The sequence below is a fragment of the Bicyclus anynana genome, chromosome 14 (genome assembly GCF_947172395.1).
Source record: "Bicyclus anynana chromosome 14, ilBicAnyn1.1, whole genome shotgun sequence".
NCBI lineage: Eukaryota > Metazoa > Arthropoda > Insecta > Lepidoptera > Nymphalidae > Bicyclus > Bicyclus anynana.
Window position 1 is genome coordinate 16,785,074 of NC_069096.1, and position 9,980 is coordinate 16,795,053.

Sequence of the window (9,980 nt, forward strand, 5' to 3'; positions counted from 1 at the left end):
ACATCAGCATCAAACACACACTTCTTCTGGTGCTGCGACATCGTCACGATATGAATGCAACATCATTTCGATGTTTTACAGCTTTCGAAAATTAAATCTAATTTGCATTTTGCATCCTTTTACAGGTCGTGTTTTTTTAATGAACTAGATTTTTTTTTAAATTTTCTAATCGCTACAACATGACTATATGACTTTAATATTTTTAATTTTTTTTGTTACTTACAAAATTTTTGTTCTAAAGCGTTTTGTTCTTATTTGACTAATGCGAAAAATTAATTAATTAGCGAAGCCTTTTTTTTAAATACGGCAAAAAATATATAATTATAAGCATTAACACAGTAGCTTTGTACAGTAATACATTATTTTAACAATAAATTTCATTTCATTTCATTTCATTTCAATACAGATCGTCGTATCAAAATAAAAGCATTTTAAAATAAACAAGTTAAAGAATACTTGAATAACCTTTGTGAGAGCCACAATGGGGTATGTTCCTATGATTAAAGTACCAAATTGCATTGCACTTTTCTATTTTACATCTGTCCAGCCTCTTTCCCACTTAAATAGGGGAAAAAATGGACATATATGTGCAGGACAAGCCTCTGGCACCAGGCCAAATACTTCACAATTTTCAGAAGTTTCCAGAACTCTAGATTGTCTACAGTACCTACCATAAAAAAATCAGCCTGTATACAAGTCCACAACACAATTCGTAACGATTTGCACGTCTAATGAGATGTAGGTATAATATTAATTGAACTATTGATTAGCTATTAATTTGTTAATTAAAACGTAATGTAAGAAGCAATAACATTAATACAAAGTATTATATAGTTCCATTTCCTATTTACAATATAAAAGTTTTAATGCTTCTGTGTATCTAGCGAAATAGTAGTATAGTAGTAGATTTTAAGCGAAAGGTTATCACGAAATATGGAAAACTACTTTACGTTTAAAGATGTATTTGACAGGGAGGTAGTTTATAGTTAGTAGATGTCTGGTAAGAACGGATTTTGCGACAGGGTCGTATTAAGGAGATCGCAGGACGCACGCATTTTGTGGCGTCCTCTAGTTGTAATATTTGTATTATCAAGTAACACAGGCTGTTATTCAAATGGACAAAAATATTATAAAGATTATATATAAATAGATAAGCTGGTTATAGTATTCGTCGTCAAATTGTGAAGGGCTTTGGGCATGGCTAGTAACCGACTATGATGCAGTGAAGTTACTGTTTTATACTAACTAATACTGATTTCTCGAGTGGGTTTTGTTATGGAAAATTTATTTCTAGATTAAGTAACAATTAATCGGTAGGTAGTTAGTTTTCATTACACATTTATGTATAGTTTTCCTTGTTATTTGCAGTTTCTGTTTCTTAACGAAAATCTATTAAAATGCAAACGCTTAGACTGTTTGGTAGGTATCTAGGTCGCAAGTTCTTTCCCGTGCCAGTACTTAGCATACGTTATGTCATCGTATTGACTTAGTGAGAAGTTAAATCAACTTCAGTCAGTTAAAAGCCTCAAAGGTAAGGTATTGTCGAATATTATTCATTAGTAGAAATAATTACTTATTTTTCATCTGACATCAAGTGAATACGTAATACGTAGACGTAGAATTCGTTCGAATCGACGATCATAGGTAAAGTGCCCAGATTTCATTTAGTCGCATATTAAACAACGAACTTTATTTAAACAAATAATACCTAAATATAATTTACAATGTCAAGTTATATGTTCAGGAAGTGTAAAAACTAAAAAAATATATATATAATGGAATTAAAGACAAAATTGTGCATGATGTGCGCTTAGTGGTGTAGCTAAATTAGGATCACTTTTTACGGTGATTTCGTGGGCACGTACCCTATCTATAATATAAAATCATTGCCATTTAATTAAACGCGCATTGGATCAGCGTGGTGGGCCTAAGTTCCATATCCCCTCTCATCTAAGGAGGGAAACCTTGCAGTGGGCCGTCAAAATAGGCTGATAATGATGATTATTAAGGTAAATCGTACACCGAGATACATAATAGGTACACAGAAGTGCTCAACGAGTGAGTAAGTGATTGACTTGTGTGACGGTTCAGCATTCGGTCTATGTCACGTATGCCGTACGTGTCAACGATCGGCTGCAGCAGACCAGGAAGTGACCACATCGTCCTCGTCACCTCCCAGCAGCCAGCTGGTAGACGACGTTTACCGCAACGGTTTTCCTCAAAAATTTTCCTCGCAAGCGTTTGGTACTTTGGCCATGTCTACTAATTCTATATCAAATGCGTTTAAATCTTTAGATAAATGGTAATAAATGTCAGTACTAGTCAATTAAGCTAAAATTATGGGTCAACCCACACAACCTGGGATATACACTGTATTTTTGTACAGGTAGGTAAACCTTAATTTTTGCATACACAACTAACTTCATTTTATTCCGAAGTTTAACATGATTGCTATAATACCTACAGTTTATACCCGTACAGTTTCAATATGTAATTATTATATATTTTTATTTACATTTTACTTAAGGTTAAAAGCCAAATTTCATTTATTTCATTAGGCTTAGTTTACAAGCACTTTTGAAACGTCCAGTTATGTCATGATTTAATGGTGGTAACTAAAGGGTTAACTTATTACATTCATTAGGTTGAGAGGTATATAGGTCAGCAGGTAAACGGTGCGATATGTTATGATAATGTGAGAACCTCTTCTTTTGAAATCTGTTGGAAAATTTTACGAGTTCGATTTTCAGTTGAGTCAGAAACGATTCATCCGTTTGTCTGCGGCAGAAGGTTTCCGCACTATTTTTCAATAACTATTATTTATTGAAAATATGAAACAATGCGGAAACGTGGAAATGTAGTAGCTTTGTTTTGTAGCTGTAATATTAGCATTTTCCAGATAATTACGCAACCGCTTGAGGAAAATGGCGCCGGATGTACGTGACGTATTGGGAAATGCATACTACCTACACCTACTCGGGCTGTGTCCATTGTGATGAAACATAGTGAGGCTGTAATGGATGTGATGACGGAATGTCTCTGTTTATTATTTATTACGTTAATCAAACAGGAAGAGATTTGTGGAGTTTCAAACAGAGGACATCTGAGGAAGTACCACCGTGTTTTATTCTTATCTGCTCTTATCTGCTAACAAACAGCATTGCTGTGTTCCAGACTCAGAGAGACCCACCTGAAGGGTTACTTCAATGACAAGTTAGCGCTTGATTGCCATTTACTTGAAGTTAAGAGATAGTGCAGTTTAAGCCAGTGGCAGGGTTACATGGAAGAAATACAATTTTTGTTACTAATTGTAGCAACACATTCATTCATCGGTTTTTTCAGAGCGAGAACTTGCAATATTCAGACAGACCTCGTTTCATAAAGACTGACAGCTTTTCAGCCTTCATAAAATAAGGAGAAAATGACGGTAGCGAGACTAAATCGCAAGAAAAAATATTGAAAAAAATGCTTTATAAGTACTTGAACAGGCTTAAAGCCTTAAACTCTTTGAATCTGCTTCCTTCTGAAGTCACCACGATTCAAATTCCATAATTGACTACCATACTTACCTACAATAGGAGTAAAAGTTGACAAATTATTATGTTAGGCTATTATTACCTCTGAGACCGGCCCACTGCAGTAGAGTTTGGCATGCAGTATTTCCCTTAAGAGTGTGCAATATGTAATTTGGTGGTTACAAATGGTTCTGGATCTCAGATTCTGGAAAAGTTAGGAGTCTGGTATTTGGGTAAATGATATTTCAAAGTGTTAGCTTCGATATGACTATACAAAATACACAATTTGTAAAACTTTTCTCGATAGTTTATTTTTTTGAAAAATACAAGTTTTGCTCACATTTTGCTTTCAATCTCAGGAAACACAAACTTATTTTGTTAATTTTTTGTTTTGTATAGAAAATTAGGTATATATCTTGAACATGGCCATTTTGTTTTTCGTTATGTTGTTTAATTTACTTGCAATTAGGTAAAAATGGTTTTGGCGCTCACGTCACGTCATAAAATTTGCGTCGTGCGTCAATCGCTCCGTGCTTTTCACTCACGTGAAAGTCATAATTCGGCGTCTCGTTTGCGCTTCGAGTTTTATCTATATCGTACCGACGCGCTGCGCGCTCTTAATACTGAAAACTATTGAGACTCGTGAGCACGACACGGCTGGGGCTCGTACGTAGTATCTGGCTTGCATTCGATCAAAAGCTCAAAGACCACGCGGTGCTTCGTACAATTCAGCACTTCTCAGACTTCTCGTTTTCATTTGATTTAAGTGTTAGAAGCTATTGTAAACTTTATTTCTGTGGTGAAAACCTGCTCTAGATAAGTAAAAGAAACTGTCTAATTCCCTAACCAGCTACTAGTCCACAAAGTTCTATTCCAGTGGAAACTTTCTGCACCAGGTGGTATCAAATAAAAGGAATGTAGAAAAGTATAAAACTGTTGGTATAAATAGCGCGTAGGCAGCAGGCGCCAGTGTTTATCAATCAATAATTATATTGATCGCCACAAGTGCCGCACTACGATACGGTATCAAGGTGACGCGACATGTGTTTGTGTTTCCGCATTTTTGTTCCGATTTTCGGATGAACTTCCATTTTGCTCGCAATGTCTTGTATATTACTACTCGTTTAAATAGCATATTTTATACTTGTATCTAATTTCGTATTTGTAAAAACTACCACTGATAGTTCTATTAACTACCTCTAATTATTATTATCACAATTTATAATCTCTGTAACCGTCTCGCAGGTCCAATGGTTAACCTGTTTCAAATCACAATGTACTGGGTTCGAATTCTGGGTCGGGTCGTAGGTTCGCTTTTCTTTCTTTGAGGTTATTTTCAGTAAAAATGCTCACACCAGAGGGGAATTTGGTCGAAGTTACAATTATTCTGTTTTTGAGATTTTTTTTTGAGAATACAGTTAAACTTTGCTTGTACTCGTAAGAGTAATGTTTACAGGTAGGCGTGTTTGTATAACACTGACGGCAGAAACACGTTTATAATATCACATGTGGCTGTAACATTCGTTTTGCAAAATACTTTTTTAAAAGTACTTTCAGGTGCATTTAGTGGAAGGTTGTTCATTTATAATTACTATTAAAGTTTTATTTATTTTTAATTTTTTTATTACAATAAAACATATCTGCCATAAAACATTTTTTGGTATATAAAAAATTTAGCATTAAATATTTTTTTATCTATATATCTGTAGTAACGTTTGCAATAGGCAAATCAAGTAGTTGGTTGAGGTCAATCATAAACCCCCTTTTTTGCGTAGGGGGTCAAAATGAGCTGTCATAATGGTCACTAGTTACTATCACGACAGATAGGAAAAGTCGCGAACAAAAACAAGTATTACTATAAATGAAAGGTAAACGACCTCATAAAATTAATAAACAGAAGGAGCGTGCACTATTTGTGTTCGTTTAGAAAAGCCTTAAGCGCAGTGCCCCACATGTAGGTAGCCTTTGTGTGTACGTTTGTATGTAATTAACCACCATATACACATAGTGTAGGTAGATAATGTTGTTTGAAAAAATAAAATATTTATATACCTACTAACATATTTTTCTAACTTGAAAAAATAATTTATCTTGTTTACAAAATACTAGCTTACGCCAAGGGGCAGTTCTGCTATGTTACCAGCTGGTTAATTATCATAATGCTCTTATTGCAAGCCTTTATTTATAAATATTATCACCTACATACCTACTGTTGTGTTGGTTCGATATCATAGACATATTCAATAGTTTTCTTATATTATTTTTTGGTGGCATATACGGTTACTATATAACACACTAAAAACGGAAAAATAAACTCTTCTTAACATTGAACTGACTTCAAGAGGATGTAAAGGCTGAGCACCATCTTAAAACTGATCAAAAGATAGTACGATCTTATTTTTCACTTCTTATATTTATGCATCTTTGAAGTCGGTTCAATTTATTTTGTTAAAATATTTCAATTATTATTTAATTTGTGTGCATTGTAATTTATTTCGATGTAGTTCCTATTTTTTTATTAAGTACACCAAGTGGCCTTACTTTGTATGGCCATAAACCTATATGTATTGTTGGGCGTGTCCATTGTGAGCTCCACCAAATGTTAGCTGACAGTTTGCTTTGTACAACAGCCACACAGTCATATTTGCTTGCATGCTTTCATGCTGCTTGTCGAAAACTATATAACATATTGAATACAAAGCTATATAACATATTGAAGTGGCAATGGTCGGGGACATAGCTCGAAGAGTCGACGGACGGGGTCCCTTTGAGCTGGAATGCCGACCCCGCACCGGTGAGCACAAAGTTAGTCGATCCTAGTTTATTGGGGACTACGTGGAACAATGTCATCAAGCGAGTAACAGAGAGCCTCTCGCTGCAGGCGACGAGAACTACACCAGGCATGCGTCAGCCGGACGTCCATCGGCTGATTATGACGATGACAGAAAATTCATTAATTATATTGTTTTAAGCCCAAGTTTGTGACGGAGTGGAAGAGTGAATGGAAGGGACAAGGGAAAGGGACCTGGACGCGGGAACTGATCCCGGACCTTATAAGGTGGCACAAGAGACAGCATGGAGAGGTAGACCGCTGGCTAACGCAGGCACTCAGCGGTCATGGAGTTTTTAAGACCTACCTCTTCGCCATTGGGAAAGCTCATAACGAGACATGCTACTTCTGTGACGAAGAAGATACCCCGAGGCACGCACTTTTCGAGTGCTCAGGTTGCTCAGACTTAAGAGCTGCGGCTGAAGGAACAAGCGGCGAGGTAAACGCGGCAAACCTTATCACCCGCATGCTGTCGAGCGATGAAGAGTGGCAAAAGTACGCCCATATGGTCCGAGCCACCATGAAAAGAAGAGAAAAAAAAGAGGCAGAAGAAAAGCGACAGATCTAAATATAAAACATGGCCAGCGTGAAGAAATGCTAAGCGGTTCCGCGCTGACCACGAAGCACGAGGAGGTTATTTTTAGTCCGTGCAAGTCGGACATGCCCTGCCGACTAGCCGGCAGAAGTCCGGAGGGATTTTTTTTTCCTCCCCGAAGAAAAAAAAAAAAAAAAAAAAAAAACAAAAAAAGCTTAAGTTTGTGCGGATTTATACTCTATTATGAGTATAACCAATCAGAAGAATGAGCACCAGAAAAGCATTTACTAAATACAAGCGGACGCCCACGCAAATTACTGTTTTTCACAAATCTCGCGGTAATCATGGTGTTTCCTGAGATAAAAATAAGCCTATGTTCTGCTCCAAGGTCCTATTTATCTCTGTTTAAAATTCTTTAAATTGGTTAAGCAGCTTAGCCGTGAAAAAGTAACTGACAGACAGACATTCTTTCCATTTATAATATTAGTATCGATACAGATTATACACCATCAACTCCAAAGCTCTATCTTTATTTTATTTATTAAATAATATATTTTTACTTGCTTCACAAGTCGAGAGACCTATCTTTAATCTATGGTTATAATAGTACCTTTGTTATTTTAAATAGCTAACTATCTTTTTAAGAAAATTAATTTTATTACTTTATTGTGATCGTGAATAATGACATATTATAATGCTTTTTTCTCTTAAGTGAAGTTTTATGATAATACAAGTGTAAATTATTATAAATATTAGATATTGTATAATATCGTATAATGTAAATCATCAAATTGTATTCGTTCGTTGCGAATATAGTGTGCAAATCATCTAATCGAGACGCGTGGAAAGTTTCTGCCAAAGTCCAGAGAACTAATAACAAAATAACAAGGTTTAAGGCCATTTTTGTCTCCTTCTTAACTTGAAAAACTTACTTAACATGAAAACATTTAATTTTACTATGATAGATGTTTTTTATTTAATCTTTTACTATTCAAGTGCATGCAGTCAATTAACATGATAAACAATGTATCATTATAATTGTCTGCAGAGCAGAATAGACAACTTATTTAAAAGCCTTCAATTTAGGGTGTAAGGAGGAGGTTAGTACCAGTTAGTCTCCTCGACTGCCAGCCTCACCTGCTCGTGGTGCACCCTGCAGATGGACTGACGAGGCTCTGGCGACCGACTAATGGTGGTGTAACCATTTCCATTCGACTTCACAAATGTAGCAGCGACACCGGTGCGAGAAGTCTAGGCCAGCGAATGACCAACCCGCATGCCCAACGTGGTCATTTATGGCCATTACTTGCAATATATACTTTGAGGACATAAAGCGGGTTGCAGGGAGCCGCTGGATGCCATTTCATAGTCCATGTAAGAGGCCTATGTCCAGCAGTGGAAATTCATTCTAATGATAATGATGATCGATGAATTAATAAAGGAAACCGATCATTTTGGGCGCAGCGAGTTACTGAAAACAATGTCGACAAACTATTAATTTAATAAATAAAAATCATTAAAATTCACAATTGCTAATACATATAGTTGGTTACACTATAAGTTTTGCGTAACTTAAAAAAAAACAACATGTTATAACCAAAATATATGTTTATTGCTTTTCAAAATATTTTATTTATTTATTTACCTAAACAGTACCCGGGAAGACATTACAGTTGCCCAATTCGTCTTCCCGGGCTACAAATATACATTATAATTTTATATAATTACTAACAAAACAGTACAGGCTTGTTATATCTACTGTGGTACAGGTGATACACAATTTACTAACTAGAACAAAAATAACACTTCAAAAAATTACAAACTACAATAAAAATAACACAAAATAAAAAACTATTATGTTTGCTTTTCAAAATACTCCCCTTTACATTTTAATTTTTTTTTCATGCGATCGAACCATTTTTAAAACAGGAGCACCACAGATCTAAAGGCATGTTTTCTACGTGCTGATTGAACGCTATCACAGCCTCTTCGGAGTTGGTAAAAGTAAAACCTCTCATCAGATCTTTAATTTTGGGGAAAATAAAGAAATCACAGGGTGCTTTCTTAACAGTAGCTTACGTTGACGGCAGTTGAAGGCCGCCCAACTTTCGTCAAGGTCGCCATTTACGGTCAATTATTCTCACGTTTCTGTAAAGCAAACGGCGGTACCCACGCGGCATACTATACAAGACATTTACGCAGTGACCAACACACGATCAAATAATAGTTGTGGGTGCTAGAGAAACGTGAGAATAATTGACCGTTTGTGGCTAGAGTCATGCAAAAAACTCGACCTCTCTCAAATTCAGCATACCATCGCCTCACGGTGCTTCTCTCCCAAAAGCATTTTGGAGACGAGCAACACAGTCTTGCGCAGAGCGCGAACTTTTTAAATCATAAACAGTCATCGCTGTAAAATCTTTTCCACTTATTCCATTTTCGTTGCGTACGTAGAACTTTGATGTGGGTAAAAAAAAATTGACAAATGATTTCCTCCCAATTTTGTTTTTATTACTAAGAAGGTTGCAACGTTTAAAATTTTCAAAATTCAAATAGTTCCGATTAGCTAGAAGTGCAAAACTTTTAGCTTGCCCCATGTATTTCTTGAAATGTGTTTTTTGTTTCTGGGCCCAACAATATAATATGAAAACTAGCGGACCCGATCAAGCTTCGCTTTGACTTATGTGCACTTCTTCCCTATCCCTACCCTGCACTGCCCTACCCCTAATAAATGATACTAATTTGGACATTGCAATGGTTCATTCATCAAATCTGGGCCCAACAATATATGAAAATTGGTCTTATATTCGGTTTAGATAAGTACCACTTAAAGGTATCCTTTAAGTGGTACTTAGAACCGAATATAATAGAAAAAAGAGATCTTTATTTTTAAGTAGTGCCACATAATATTAAATCTAAATTATATTATGGCTTAACTGTCCACTCAAATATTGGGGCACTAAAGAATTCCCTGTAATATGTGGCATAACCTAGAAAAAGGCCCCAACTCAGCATTTTGCCGCATACTTTTAAAATTTGGTTACTTTTAAGCTATAGGACCGAGCTCAAATTCTGGAGGGTTAGGTTACAATCCTCATTG